General features: G+C 54.4%; 1 pseudogene; it reads right to left on the bottom strand.

Moving 5' to 3' along the window:
- Positions 1-7,729, bottom strand: part of LOC132334706 (zinc finger protein 850-like) — a 1,213,125-nt pseudogene extending 1,205,396 nt beyond the window's left edge.
- Positions 7,730-15,982: the final 8,253 nt, after the last annotated feature.

Genomic DNA, 15,982 nt, shown 5'->3' with positions numbered 1-15,982 from the left:
TACAGCTGGTAAGGCTTCTCCTTCTGTGGGGAGGATGCTGCATTGGTCAGGAGTGCTCCCATCATGGCATTTAACTGCAGAACATTTCCATGTAGATTATACAGGGAGCACAGCAAGGGAGGGGCTGCATAAAAGCAAAAATCCTGCTTTCTTTATCTACTGCTCTGGGTTGCCTGGATGGGAAATTGCCCAAAGATATTTATCTCTCAGTTCAGGTTGAAAATAAAAAAAATATATCGCAGATCTGAGTAAACCAGGCAGTGACAGAAATCAGCACAGGGCCCCTTAGAGGCAGCATCAGTGTTGCTTTTCCAGCCTCCTCATGGTAGATCTGACTTTGCCATCAGAGCCTGCAGAGCCAGAGCTGCCCCTGGGCAGTGCCAGAGCTGGGAGGGGTTTGCAGGGCAGAGCTGAGTCCCCAGGGCTGGGCTGGGCCCTGGCAGCACTGGCAGAGCCCAGCCCTGGGCACAGGGAAGCAGCTGCTGGCAGGGACAGCTCCAGGCAGCAGAGCCCTGAGCAGGCAGTGGGGGTAAAGTTGTCCCCAGCTGTGCTGGGATATTTAAAATCTTCTCCAAGCCCAACTATTCCATGATTCCTTTTTATACAGATCCCCATGTCAAGGCACCGTAAATGTCCAACAGCAGCTCCATCAGCCACTTCCTCCTGCTGGCACTGGCAGACACGCGGCAGCTGCAGCTCCTGCACTTCTGCCTCTTGCTGGGCATCTCCCTGGCTGCCCTCCTGGGCAACGGCCTCATCATCAGCGCCGTAGCCTGCGGCCACCACCTGCACACGCCCATGTTCTTCTTCCTGCTCAACCTGGCCCTCAGCGACCTGGGCTCCATCTGCACCACTGTCCCCAAAGCCATGCACAATTCCCTCTGGGACACCAGGACCATCTCCTACACAGGATGTGCTGCACAGCTCTTTTTATTTATGTTCTTCATCTCAGCAGAGCTGTCCCTCCTGACCATCATGTGCTACAACCGCTACGTGTCCATCTGCAAACCCCTGCACCACGGGACCCTCCTGGGCAGCAGAGCTTGTGCCCATGTGGCAGCAGCTGCCTGGGCCAGTGCCTTTCTCTATTCACTGATGCACACGGCCAATACATTTTCCCTGCCCCTGTGCCATGGCAATGCCCTGGGCCAGTTCTTCTGTGAAGTCCCCCAGGTCCTCAAGCTCTCCTGCTCATATTCAAAGCACAAGGAACTTGGGCTCATTGCAGTTAGTGCCTGTTTAGCCATTGGTTGTTTTGTGTTCATTGTTTTTTCCTATGTGCAGATCTTCAGTGCTGATGATCCCCTCTGAGCAGGGACAGCACAAAGCCTTTTCCACCTGCCTCCCTCACTTGGCTGTGGTCTCCCTGTTCACCAGCACTGCCATATTTGCTCACCTGAAGCCCTCCTCCATGTCCTCTCCATCCCTGGATCTGGCCCTCTCAGTTCTATACTCGCTGGTGCCTCCAGCCCTGAACCCCCTCATCTACAGCCTGAGGAACCAGGACCTCAAGGCTGCAGTGTGGAGAATGATTTCTGGCTGCTTTCAGAAACATTAAACTGCTGGCCAGTTTCTGCAAATCACTTGTAATAAAAGTCATCTTTGATACTTCTTGTTGGTTTCATTTCTGATGTATATTTTCTTTGTTTTACTTTTTTCATATTGTCCAAAAATAAATGTCATTCTTTGTGCCATTTCTGATTTCATTTCTCTCTACCTTCTCTGTGGCCAAAGACTGTTCCAATGCGGGGCTGCACTTTAGGTGGCTTTAAAGGAACTAAAGGATTTCCCAGAAAAGTTTTCTGCAGAGATGCCCTTGTGTTGACTTCTCTGGAGCTGCAGCAGCAATGTCTGTGTGCAGAGCTGGGGCAGATCAGTGCTGGCACAGCAGCTGTGCCCAGCAGCAGCAGCACTTGGTGTTGCCAATGCTGCACCCGTGGCCCTGCCCCGCTGCCCTGGTGGCCCTGGTGTTGCTGTAGGGCCTGAGTGCTCTCGGGGCCGGGCACAGCCCTGGGGGTGGCAGTGCCAGGGCTGCAGCAGGGACAGGCCATGGGCACTGCTGGGGCAGCGCTGACACCTCAGGCCAGGCCCTGGGGGCTCCAGGCTCCTTGCCCAGGCTCTCTCAAGAACACGGCCAGGCCAATGCTGAGCACAGAAAACCCCCGTGAGCAGCCCCAGGGTGGCCATGGGCAGGCTGGAGGCAAACAGCATGGCTGGGGCTCTGCAAGGGCCCTGGGGGAGATGGGAAGGAGCAGCAGAGCAGGGGCTGATCCATCCCCAGTGCATTGGACAGCCCAGGGCAGCGTCCCAGAGCGTCCTCATGGAGCTGCCAACAACATCCCCCCTCTGCAGCCCTGGCCTCTCCCCCAGCTCACACAGGTGCCCCATCCTTGCAGGCACAGGCACGGCAGCACTGGCTCAGGAGTCCCTGTTTGCATTGCACAGAGCAGGGGGAGCACCCCCATGGTGTTGCTGTGGGGACATGAACCTGAGGGAGCACAAATGCCATCAGCCCCTGGGGCCAGCAAGGGCTGGGAATGGCAGGGAAATGACTCAGCTTTGTCCTGGCCTCTGCAGTCATCCAGAAAGTTTGTTCCCATCAGCTGGGAGTGTCCTGTCCCACTGCAGACGCTGTTGCTCAGAGCCAGGGCTGCCTGGCAGCCACCCCCAAACTGCCCTGAGCATTTCCTTGGCTTCACCTTGGCTTTCTTTCCTCTCCCCTGGTTCAGATTTCTTCCTCTTGCCCACCGCTGTTCCCTCCCCTGCAAACAGCCCATCCCTGTTTGCCCTTCCCTCTCTGGCCCCACTCCCCATTGCAGTTCCTGACTTGGCACCATGGGAATGTCCTTTGGGGAGCAGGATCATCCCACAAGTGCTGCAGGAATTGTCTGCAGGCTCCAGCAGTGCCTCCTGCTGCTCCCTTGTCAGAGGCACCACAGGCCAGGGGGGCACATCTGGGCTGCTGTGTCTGGCTCTGGGGCTCCCTGTTCTGGGCAATGAGGATGAGCTGCAGAGGCTCTGCAGGACTGACAGGATGGGCTTTGGGCCTGGCAGGAGAAGCTGAGGGACCTGGGCTGCTGGAGCTTCTGAAGAGGAGGCCCAGGGCTCATCCTGCAACTGCTCCAACAGTGGTTTCAGAGAATCCCAGAATCAGCAAGGTTGGAACAGGCCATGGAGATCATCAAATCCAACCTGTGCCCTGACACCGCCTTGTCTCCCCTGAGCCTCCTCTTCTCCAGGATAAACAACCCCAGCTCCCTCTGCCACTCTGAACAGGACTTGTGTTCCAGACCCCTCCCCAGCCTTGTTGCCCTTCTCTGGACACACTCCAGCCCCTCCATGTCCTTCCTAAATTGGGGGCCAGAACTGGACACAACACTTGAGGTGCTGCCCAAGCAATGCTGAGCACAGGGGAAGAATCACTGCCCTGCTCCTGCTGGCCACACCATTCCTGATCCAGGCCAGGAGCCTTGGCCTTCTTGGCCACCTGGGCACACTGCTGGCTCATGTCCAGCCTGCTGTCCATCAGTCCCTGCAGGTCCCTTTTTGCCTGGCTGCTGTCCAGCCACTCTGTCCCCAGCCTGTAGTGCTGCAGGGGTTGTTGTGGCCAAAGTGCAGGACCCAGCACTTGGACTTGTTAAACCTCAACTTGTTGGATTTGGGTCCTGGATCCAGCCTGTCCAGGGCCCTGTGCAGAGCCCTCCTACCCTCCAGCAGATCAACTCTCCCCGACAGCTTGGTGTCACCTCAGTTCCATTAGGCCCCAGAGTGTCCCAATGGTCTCCATGATTCCATGAGGCCTCCCAGTGTCACAATGTCCCTTTGGTTCCATGGGACCCGTTGGTGTCACAAAGTCCCTTGGATCCTGGGGCCCCACTGTGTCACAATAGCCCTTGGTCCCCCAAGGCCCTGTAGTGTCACAATGGATCCTTGGTTCCATGAGGTCTGGCAGGGCAGCAATGCTCTCCTTGGTTCCACAGTGTCACAATGGCCTCTTGGTCCCAAGGGCCACCACCGTGTCAAACATGTTTCCTTCATTCCAGGAGTCCCTGAGGAGCTTGGTTCCATGGGGCCCTGCAGTGTCATAATGGCCCCATGGTGACACGAGGTCCTGCTCTGTCACAATGCTCTGCATGGTTCCACAAGGCCCTGCAGGGTCACAGTGGCCTCTTGGTTCCAGTGGGTCCTGAAGTGTTTTAATGGTGTCCATGGTTCTATGAGGCCCCACAGTGCCACAACAAACTTTTGGTTCCATGAGCTTTCGTACTGCCAACAACAGTCTCCTTGGTTCCACAGTGTCACAATGGACCCTTGGTTCCATGAGGTTCAGTAGTGTAACATGGACACCTCGATTCCATAAGGTTCTGCAGTGTCACAATAATCTCCCTGGTTCTGTGGCCCTGCTGTGGCTGATGTGTAACAATGGACCTGTGGTACCATGATGTTCCATAGTGCCACCATGGTCTCTTTGGTTCCACAAGGCCTTGCAGTGTCACCATGGACCACTGGTTCCATGAGGTGCCTGGCCTTCCACAGCCCCTCACAGCCCCTCATGACCCCTCACAGACCCTCATGGCCCCGCACAGCCCCTCATGGCCCTTCACAGCCGCAGGCCCAGGGCACCTCCCAAAGGAGAAGGGGTCGGGACCTGCTCTGGTCCTTCTCACAGGTGGGGTTTTTGGGGTGCCAGGGGCTTGGCAGCCACTTTGGGGCTGGGTCAGAGGCTGCAGTGGCTGGGGCAGGACAGTGACCACCCCACCTATGCAGAACTCTCCCTGCCCCCAAACACACACTGCAGGTATCTGAGACTGTTCATCCTTTCTCTGCTCTCCAGCATCAAGGCAAGGGACTCTGGTTACAGCTCTGAGCTCGTGCCAATGGCAACCACCCCGGCAATGGGGATCCAGGGAGCTGCTCTCAGGAAACCCCCAAGAGCTGGGCAGTGCCCCAAAACCGCTACAGAAACGTGAGATACCCCAAAATCTCTTCAGGAACATGGATTATTGAAAAACTCACTCAGTAATGGGCTCCCCCTCCCTTCATCATCCCCAAACTTCAGTTGTCTCATTCCAGACCCCAGCCCACCTACCCAGTCCCAACCCCAACCCATCCCACCACTCCTGGACTACATGACCCCCTTCCCAAGCCATATTTCCCCCATTTCAAACCTTCCAAACCCCATCCCACCCATCCTGCCCCACACAATGCCCATCTCACCCCTCCAGATTTGAAGCCCACTTTGCCCAATCCCCTTCCAACCCCATTCCACACCAAGGGGCTGTGGAATCGAGGAATTTTGGGGAGAGAGTGAGTGGCATTGAAGTGACAGATCGAACCCTCTTGTCTCTTTGAGTGCCAAGAAGGGAGACAAGTACACCAAATACCCCCAAAACCCCCAAGTTCTCCCAATTATCTCCCTGAAACCCAGATTCCCCTGAAACACAAGTAAAAAGTGAGGCTTTAGAAGCCTTTGATGAATTTATTGATTTTTACCCAATTTTCTCTGTTTTAAAGAGATGAAGATGAATCCAAAGAAAATTAGGGCCAAAACAAAAGAATAACCAGCCCAGTGTCTTCCCAAAATGGATCACAGGGAATGTGGGTCACCAGGGCTCTGACCAATGTGGGGCCTCCCATGGCGGATGAAGTTGGGACAGTGCACAAAGCTCTTCCTGCAGCTGGGGCAGTGGCAGGGCTTCCCTTACCGGTGCCTCCGTTGGTGTTTGGTCAAGTTAGAGCTCCAGCTGAAGCTCTTCCCACACTGGGGACACTCGTAGGGCCTCTCCCGGCTGTGGATGCGCCGGTGGGTGATGAGGGTGGAGTTGCGGTTGAAGCCCTTCCCACAGTCAGGGCAGAGGAAGGGCCTCTCATCCGTGTGGTTCTGCTGGTGCTTGAGGAGATGGGAGCTGGTCTGAAACCTCTTCCCACACTGGGGACACTCGTAGGGCCTCTCCCCAGTGTGGGTCATTTCATGGATGATCAGCTGGGAACACCAACTGAAGGTCATCCCACATTCCCCACATTTGTATGGCCTTTCCCCAGTGTGGCTCCTCCGGTGGCAGATCAAGTGGGAATGCTGGCTGAAGCTCTTCCCACATTCCCCACACTCATAGGGCCGTTCCCTGGTGTGGATCCTCTGGTGGCGGATCAGGTTGGAGCTCCAGCTGAAGCTCTTCCCACATTCCCCACACTCATAGGGCTTCTCCCCAGTGTGGATGCGCTGGTGGCTGACAAGGTGGGAGTTTTGCTTGAAGCCCTTCCTGCAGTTGGGGCAGCAGAAAGGCCTCTCCTCTGTGTGAATCCGCTGGTGCTTGAAGAGATGGGAGCTGCTCCGAAACCTCTTCTGACACTCCCCACACTTGTAGGGCCTCTCCCCAGTGTGGATGCGTTGGTGGATGACGAGTTCTGAGCTGTACCTGAAGCCCTTCCCACATTCCCCACACTCGTAGGGCCATTCCCCAGTGTGGATCCTCTGGTGGCTGATCAGGTCAGAACTCTGCCTGAAGTTCTTCCCACATTCCAAGCACTTGTAGGGCTTCTCTCCATCACGAAGCAGCTCATGGACCACCAGCTTTGAGCTCTGGCTGAAGCTCTGCCCACTTTCCTGGCACAGGGGAGGTCTTTCCTCCTCAGAGCACCCTGGGCTGGGTTTGCAGCCCCTCCTCCTGCAAGATCCCCAGGGCTTTTCTTCCCTGTTGGATTCCTGTGCCCTGGAGCCGCTCAACACAGCCTCTTCCACGAGGTTCTGCTGTGGGGATTTGTCCTCCCTGGTCTCCATCCTCAGCTCCTTCCCTGGGGGAGGAAGGACAAGGAGAGAATGGGACTTGCCTGTGTGCCAGAGGGAAGGGGAAGGAGATCCCCCCACTGCTTCCCCAGCAGGACGGCATTGGCAGCAGGGTTGTCCTGCAGCCAGGGGCCATGCTGGGCTGGGAGATGGAGCAGGAAAGAGGGGGAAAGGGGCACTGACTTCCTCCTCACCTGCCTGGGTGTCTTGAGGCATCATCTTCTTCCTCAAAGCCTCTTCCTCCTCCATGTGGCCAAGGTTTGGGAATGGGAAATCCTGGTTTGGGGAAAAACAAGGAATGAGCACCTTGAGTTTGAAGGTCCCTCTGCCCAAGTCCATCTCTACAAAGCACCAGCCATCTGGGGTCCATAAGAGCCTCCCAAACAAGATCCATCCCTGAAAATGCCTCCCAGGAGTTCCCTGTCTCTGGTCTGCCCCCTTTGGTGTTTGGGGTTCCCCCCTGTCCCAGCTGTTTGGGGTCACACTTGGATTGGGGGTCCCCCCTCTACTCGGTCCCTGCCCTCCTCAGGCGGCTGGGAGTCCCAGGAATCCTAAAAGTTTCCCCTTTTCGCTCTCCCCACTTAGGGATGCTGGGGGTCTTATAGTCCCGGGCCCCCTTCTCCCCTCACTCTCTGCTCTGGGCTGCAGGGGCTCCAAGGAGTCCCCCCTGCCCCTCTCCAGGCTCTTGAGGGTCCCGCCAATGGCGGCGCTCCCCCCTCTCTGGGCTCCCCACTTTGGGCTCCTGGGGGACACAGGGCTCCCCGAGGGCCATCCGCGGCTCGGCTTTAAAGCCCTGCCAGCTCCAAACATCCCCCCAAAAAACCCCAAACCCAGGCACCCCCGGGATATTTCGGCCGAGCTCCCCCTCCCTGGGCACCTGCGGAATGGGGGGCGATGCTCCCGGGCTGCTGTGAATTCAGGCAGCGCTGGAGCCACGTGGGTCCCGTCCCCTCCTCCCGCTGCTTCCTGCTGTCGCTCCGCCTCTTCCTCCCTCCCTCCCTCCTCCTCCTCCTCCCCTGCTGCCGGAGCCCTCGCGTGTCCGAACGCAGAGAGGGCTGGGGGGATGCCAGGACTGGGAGTGACTGGGCTCTACTGGGATCATGCTGGGAGCAGCTCCTGGGTGACTGAGTTCTACTGGGATCATACTGGGATCATACTGGGAGTGAGTGGGAGCAGCGCGATGGCTCCAGCGCTGGGGCTGGAGGCGCTCCTTGGGGGCCAGGGGGGAGTGGGACCACCGGCACCGGGACCCTGAACGGCCACTGCAGGCACTGGCACCCTCCTGCTCCCCTTATCCTGCACAGGGGCCTCCCTGAATTCCTCCATTACTGGACGTCAGGACCCCCTGCTCCCTGCATCCCATGGCTCCCAGCCTCCAGACTTGCCGTGTGCCTGACCCTGGGACACCCTGGAATGCCTTGGACCCCCATTCCTGCCTTTCCCAGCCCCCAGCCCCACCTTTGTGCAAAACCAGAGACCCCCCTGAACTCCCCCTTCCCGAACATCCCGGGTATCCCCACCCTGGTACCCCCTTTTTGGGAAACCCTGAGCCCCCTTGAGCCCCATTTCCTGGGCTCAAAGACCCCCTGGAATTCCCTTCTACCTCTGCACGTCCCTGCAACCCCATTTCCGTGACACTGAGACCCCCCTGCACCCCTTTATCCGGAACAACTCAACCTTTTCCCAGCGCCCGCCTCTCCCAGCCCCACCCTTTTCCCTGACCTGGGACCCCTGGGCCACCATTCCTGCATTTCCCAGCCCCCAGCCCCTCCTTTCCACACACTGAGGAGCCTTGGCACCCCCTTTCCTGGGCACAGGATTCTCTGGACACCCCATCCCAGCTGTCCCAGTGCCTGCACCCCCTTTCCTTGGCTCTGAGCCCCTGAACCTCCTTCTCAGCTCTGCCAGCCCTTCAAGTTCCCCCTTTCCTTGGCCTGTTGATCCCCCTGGATCTTCAAACTCTCACTTTCAGCCCCCCCAGCTCCCCCAGATCTCGGTGTCCCCCCAGTTCTGCACTCCCTGCAGTGTCTGGAAGTGGCGCTGTCGGAGCCCGGCCCGGGGGTCCCCCAGTCCTTGATTGTGGGGGACGTGGACGGGACCCCCTGGGAGCGCTGGGGCAGCGAGCGGGGCCGGATGGAGCCGCAGAGAGCGGGGATGGAGGGGGGAGTTGAGCTGGGATATTGGGCTAGCCAGGGCCGGGATATCGGGATAGCCAGAGCCGGGATATTGGGGTAGCCAGGGCTGGGATGTTGAGATAGCCAGAGCTGTAATATTGGGGTAGCCAGGGCTGGGATGTTGGGATATCCAGCCCCGGCCCAAGGGCAGGACCCGGCCCGTGGCCGACAGTGCCCTGGAGATGGGACCGGTACAACCAGAACAGGGGGGACTGGGGGGAGCCGGGGGCTGGGCTGGGATCTGTGGGAATGGAGAACTCTGAGGGGCTGGTATGGGATCTCTGGGGATGGGGAGGATCTGTGGGGCTGGAATGGGAATCCAGGGAGCTCCAAGGGGCTCCCTGGCCCTGGGACACGACTCCCTGGGTCCGTTCTCTCCTGGTTCCCAGGTCTCCACACGCTGCAGGTGGTTTCCAGCTGTGCCCTCCTGTCCCACGGAATGTCCATGGATCCCATGGGTACGGCTACAAGGGGTGGGATTTCATCTCCTTCCAGCTGGGACCTGGGAGCAAGGAGGGTCTGACGGTGCCACCTGGATCAGCCAGAGGTGCTGGGAATCCAAAGGGATCATGGTGGAGCAGATGAAGCATTACCTGGGACACACCTCTGTAGAAGAGCTCCCAAAATACATCAGACATGGTCGGGAGGCTGTGGAGCACAAAAGTGGGTGTGGGAGGAGGAGGGGAGTTCCTGTGGGAGTGTGGGATTGAGGAATGGGAGACTTGGGAATGCAGGAATTCCCATGGAATTTCCATGGCCAGATGTCACTCTCTTCCCAGTCAGGTGAGAATTCCATGGATGGATCTTCCCCTAAGCCTTGCCATGGGAATTCCATGGGAAGTTATTTGAATTGATGACCAATGCAATGCCAGCAGTGCAATGAGATGTTATCCCTGCTGGGATTCCATGGGACAATTCCTTTTCCTTTTCCTTTTCTTTTCCTCAAACTTTTTCTTGAAATTTCCTTTCCTTGAATTTTCCTTTCCTTTCACTGAAAATTATTTTCCTTGAAGTTTCTCCTTTCCCTTTCCCTTTCCCTTTCCGTTTCCCTTTTCCTTCCCCCTCCTTTCCTTTCCCCTTTCTTTTTTGCCTTCCCTTCCTTCCCAACACTTCCCTTCCCAATGTGTCAGTAGTAGTAGAGGTAATTGACTGAAGGAGGCGTGCAATGACATGGATTTTTTTTCCCCTTCTTTTCAAATTAATACGTACTGCATAAAATAATTAAGTATCTTACTCTGCTGCCAGGTTGGTATGCTCTCATTTAATCCACTGACAGTCTGGTTTTCCTTTCCAACTTGAAAGATCATTTCCTTTTTTATGTCTTTCAGAACATGATTGAGACTGGTAGAACAATGAAAGCTCTGCTTTCCAAAATAAAAGACAGAAAACCAAGGATGGTAAGAGGTAGATCCTTGTAAGGTACAAGGATAAAGCCACTAACTAACATCTTCAAATCATTTGGGTCAATAGGCAGTGTATGCTGACAGGTGCTTGTTTGGCTTGAAGTTTGGAGTGGGAGGAAGCAAATGCAGGAAGTAATCCTTATCCAGCTGCTGAAAAATTAATTGTTTCTTCAGCTGGGAAATGGACCTGGGCACTGCCATTTTCACTGCTCAGATAATTATAAAAAGGTTTTATGGCTCTTGCCATGCAGTCATCAAGTCTGCTGGATTCCCTGTTTCTTACTTTATGTTTGAAGGAAATTCAGCTCTTTCCATAGCTTTTCTAACACCACCTCAGTTGCCTCCATACTAGAATGACAACACTCAGAATATTTCTTCATACTGTTGTTATGAATTGAAGCAAACTCCAATAAGCTTAGTCCAATTGGAATTTATTAATTACAGCAAGCAAGGCATAAGCAAAATCAGCGCTGGGCGACAGGGGAGCCTCCGCTCGCCAAGGACTGCCGCACCCACTGTTCGATACAGTCTAACTTTTATACTGTATCTCTTCTCCTTGGGGACGGGTCCAGAAAGTACTCTGCACCTGTGTCTTCTTGGTGCTAAGGGGTCCTCCTCTGCTGGGAGTCGTCTGATGAAGGCTGCTAGTCTTCCTCGGTCGTCCTCTGGTCGACTTTTCCTTATTTAGTGGTCATGCCTAAAATTCTAGAACTTATGGTTTATTGAGCAAGCATTTATTAAACAAGAATATTTTAAGCAAGCATTTATTAAGCAAGAATATACTTGTGATTGTATGCGGTTTTGGTTACACGTGGTTTTAGGTCTAAGTATTTTATTCCCTCTATCTTTAGCCCTTTAGTGAACAGAACATGAACAAAACGCACCAGGTTCCACCACACTGTCAGCCATAGAGGTTTTCAGAATGAGAGTCTGTCAGCCCTGGGAAGATGACTTCAAGTAGCATTCTAGATCTGCTTTTAGTAGATCTCAAAAGAAATTGTGTGGAATATCCCTGTGTCTGTCAAGTAACCACAATGCTCTATAAAAAGAGTTGCTTTAAGCATCAGGTATTCAGACAGTCTTTCTAGAGACTGTCCAGGAGGTTCTCAGGTTCTTCTGAAGTGCGCAGGAAAAGCAGGAATAGATATGATTTTGCAGAAGAAATTGTCCTTTTCTCCCTCCCCCCGACTAAAATCGTTACCAACCACTTGGACATGCTTCCCCCTCTGTGCTATTCTAGTGTGCATTGCTGCATGGAAGGGCAAAGATCTGAGACACGGGATTGAAGGGAACTGAATACAAAGTCGAGCCACTTGGACAGACAGATCAGAGCCTTTGCTTCTCCCTCCACTTCAAGGCTGAACACTCCTTCTTTCTGTGCAATCATCTCACTGTTTTAATTGAAGTGCATGATTTTAGACACTTATGGGAAGTGTCGAGAGCCTGGGTTACCCCCCGGCCGCGCCTTCCTTGTGCAGGAGCAGCCCGGAGCTGGGGCCGAGGCCCCGGCGATATCGAGCGCTGCCGCTGTGGCCCGTCACGTTCCGGGCCCCGGAGCGGATTCCTCCCCCTCCGGCCGGGGACCGAGGGGGCAGCAGGGCTGGAAGGAGCGGGGACCGAGGCCCGCCCGGCGTCACCGCCCCCGGCCCGGCCCCGACAATCGGGTGCTGCGGTTGCCGGGGAACCGCGGGCGCGGCCACAGCGGCTGTGACGGCGCCGCCGCCTCAGTTGCCGCAGAGCGCGCTCCGGGCTGGTTGTTCGCAGCCTGGGCTCCTGCAACGGCTGCACTCAGCGATTCGCTCGGGGACTTTTTCACAGAGATTGTCTCTGCCAGCGAGCCCTGGACTCGCAGGGCATTGGTCTCTGCCAGCGAGGAGTCCTCAATTTCATTTGAAGGTAAAGATTGACTCAAGTTGTGCTTTTTGGTTTTGTCCCATCTGTGCTCTGAAAGAGAATTCCAAAGGGAAACAGAGGATGTGATCATGCCACTCTTCTGGTGCATTAGTTCAGTGGCACGTGCAGCTGAATAGATGAACGATATCTGGTCTACTGATGGTGCTTTTTTTCCACTGAAGAAATGCAGCATTTTCTAAATGTGCTAGTCTAGACAATTTTTTCCCTATAGCGATGACTTAAACTGCTTAAAGGTGAATGAGTTCTGCTCAAGTTTCAGTGGGTTGTTATAGTCTGGTCCTTAAAATTATTAGGGAGATGCTCCTGAATTAAGGTGCAAACAGGACCATATGCCAAAGTCAATTGTCTGGATTTTATGTAAGAGCAAATCTGAGGAAGAGAGAGAGAGAAATAGAGAAGGAAGTTGGCGAGGGGGACAGAAAGAGAGTGACAGATGAAATAAAAAGTAGAAAGTATCACCATTGCATGGATCTCACTGGCATACCATGAAATCCTCTTCTGGTCTTCTCTGTGGTGAGGTGTCACAAAACATGAGACTTCAATGGATTCATGCAGATTTGGGCAAGGTGGGACTGCCCAGGTTCCTGCCTGGGGTGGGGCAAGTTAGACTCTCTCTCTTGCTACTTTTAAATAATATAAAATCTTTAGCACCAGTATATCCTTTTGAGCCTGCTGTGAATTGGGTTGTGCATTTTCAGATCTGTTGTGTTCCTTTGCATGCCCTGCAGTCACCTGGTGCAAGGCCTCTCGAATGGGTCTGGGGGCACTTTGGAGGTCTTTGATGGGTTCTGACACCCCGTCAGCTGCCCCTGATGGGAATGTCCCCTGGATGTGGCCTTCTGGGGCTGGGGGGTTTTAGAGCTGAGCCAGTTTGTCTGAGGGAGGATGGGTGTCCACTGCCCCTTACCAGAGGTTGTGCCACACCCCCAAAATTTCCTCCTCCCCCCTGTGTTGATGGGAGGTTTGTGTGCAAAGCTGGCCTCAGCAGATGAGTCTGTAGCTATGACTTCCCCAGCCTGAAGGCAGGGAGAGCTGATTTTCAGGACAGCTGCTGGGTTTGGCCTGGTTGTGGATACATTTTTCTCAATTAGCCTTGTTTAGTTCTCCCCAGACCTGAGCTAGCAGGACAATAGTGTCTCCTTGATTTTGTCTCAAGTTCCCTTAGGTGGCTTAACTCACAGTCCCAAGTTCGAATAAGGAGGCATTTTCAGGGAGGGCTGGGCTTCAGTGGAGGCAGCTTCTTTATTCAGTTTTGTCAGAATGGGCAAAAAGTCCTTCCTAACAAGATTTAAGCCATTAGCCATAACATTCCAGTCTCTCCCAAGTCTTGTGAAGAGCAGCTGAGGGAGCAGGGGTGCTTTAGCCTAAAGAAGAGGAGGCCCACTCCAGCTATTTTTAAGTAATATTTAAGCTATAGCTTTGTCTGTTCCAACTATTATTAATGTCCAGCTTTTGAGCTCCAGGTTTCAGTACAATCCATCTTTGAATTTCACAGGGAAGCCATATAGATCAAATAAAGTCCAACTAGAGGCCTAACAATACTAGCTACTTATGCCAAACAAGCACTCAGCTACTTTCAAATCATATCAAATTGTTTAGCACCAGTATATGCCTTGAAACTGCCTTGAACTGGGTTGTGGATTGTCAGAGTTCCATTGTTGCTCGTTCCAGTTTTGTTGAGGCACTGTCTCCCTCTGTGACATCATCCCTTGGAGATGGCGTCTGGATTGCCCAAGAAGACACCACCACCTCATCTTTTGCTGAGGGAAAGGCTGAAGCCAAACACTGTGAGTGGCCACTGGGGCTGTGTTAAGGCTGGCACCTGCCCTGGTGTCCCTGCTCTCCCTGGCCCTGTTGTCCAGCAGCGCTGTGAAGCTGCAGAGCCCCTCCCCAGCCCTCTGGGCCGTGCTCCTGTTGCTGGGGGCTGTCCTGGTGCAGCAGGGAACACTGTGGGATGCTTCAGTTGTGTCTTGCCAGGCTGTGCCAGTGGAGCCAAGTGAAACCAATGTACAGCTGAAGCCCTGAGCAGGTGTTCTGTCCCTTTCCCTTTGCCACAGGAATTCCTTCTGTCAGACTGGGCACTCACCTGTGCTGCTCTGACCATCCTGCCCTTGGCCACCCGGGCATGTGGGGGAGGGAAACCTCAAATTCTGCCCAAAGCCTTGAGAGCCATGGCTGTTCCCAGCTGGAAGAGCTTCCAAAGCAGCTGTTCTCTCCCAGCTCCTGTGGGCACAGATCCAGCCCTGCAGGCAGCACTGGAGCCAAGGCCACAAAGGTCCCTTGCTGTCTGGAGCTCTCTTGGCTGAAGATGCCCCAGTGCTGAGGCTCTGTCAAGGAGATCCCTCTGTTTTCTTCTGTGGAGGGCTCTGTCAGCCCAGACGGAGAAAGCAATTTAACAGGGAGAACCAAAACCTGGACACATTCCTGTGCACCTCCCTCTTGGTACAGCTTTGTTTTCTTGCATCTGTTGGACTCAGCCAGCAACGATATCTCCTTGCTGTGAGTTCTGAGTGTTGTGCAGGGATGGAGTTCAGGCAGTTCTGAGAGCTCCTGCCCATTTTCTGGAAAGGTCACTGCCTCAATCCAAGGAAATGTAAGAGGAAACAAATGCCCAAAGAGCAGAAATCCCCAACCATGTCCCATCCAATCCCAGAGAAGCCAATAGGACAGAGCCATGTGGCTGGAGTGTGTGTATTGCACTCTGTATTATTAATTTACTGATGCTAAGGATTTCAGCAGGAAACTTCCAGGGCTCCCAGGACTGTCCTAGTGGCTGTGATCACAAGTTATTCACCAGTGCCACTTGTTCCAGAAAAGCCTCTCTGAACAAGCCATCTCTTAGGCTCTAGCTGGTGTATTTTTGCCTTTCAGCTGCTTCCCTCTAAGTTCCAGAGGGAGAAGATTCCCAGCAGGAAGAAGGAGGCCAGCACTGGGGGGAGTATTCTGCCCAGAACTGGCCCATTTCCAGACAGGAGTGAGACTGGTCCAAAGGTAGCCTTTTCCTGCTCTTTTCCTTTCTGTTGAACATGAAGTTTGAAGGGGGTGTGTGCTTGTGACAGGCTTGTCTCCAGCAAAACACCTCAGTGTCCAGGTGCTGTTGTCATTGCAAACTGCTGGAAGGGGTGGACTGGGAGTCCTGGTGTGCACTAAGTTACACAAATAACCTCTGCTGGAGCTGCTGGGCTGTGCTGGAGTGTAGCTGCCATTGCTAACAGGGGGAAGGCTGGGGACACAAAGGCACAACATTGCCATTTGCCATTCTCCTGCTGAGAGAGCCTCCTCTTGCTTTGGTGTGGTCACCATCAAATGCTTGGGGTCACAGGATTCCCTCCAGAGTGGCAGCGTTGGCCTTTGAAGGCCAAGGATCTGCAGGAATTACTTCAGATTTAACAAAAGAAATTGCATTCCTGCTTTGGGCTGGAACAATGTGTTGGACCCTGACAGGGTGTTAGATTTTGCAGGGTGCCAGATGTGCAGGGGACTGGCCCTGGGCAGAGGGGAATGGATGTGCTTTATCTGGATCAGTGCCTACTTAGAGGTGTGTTTAAAGCTGCTTTTCTGGCAGGACTGGCCCAGTAGAAAGCACAGTCCAAAGGGGCAGGTGATCAAGGTGGGCTGTTGAGCAGGAAATTGGCAGCAGGAGACATGGAACAAAGTGGTTAAGGATTGCCCTTGAGAGGGGCATTGGGAACACCTCAGGGAAGGGC

The sequence above is a fragment of the Haemorhous mexicanus genome, chromosome 16 (assembly GCF_027477595.1).
Source record: "Haemorhous mexicanus isolate bHaeMex1 chromosome 16, bHaeMex1.pri, whole genome shotgun sequence".
NCBI lineage: Eukaryota > Metazoa > Chordata > Aves > Passeriformes > Fringillidae > Haemorhous > Haemorhous mexicanus.
Note: the sequence above shows the minus strand (reverse complement) of the source record. Positions and strands in the feature narration are given on the sequence as shown.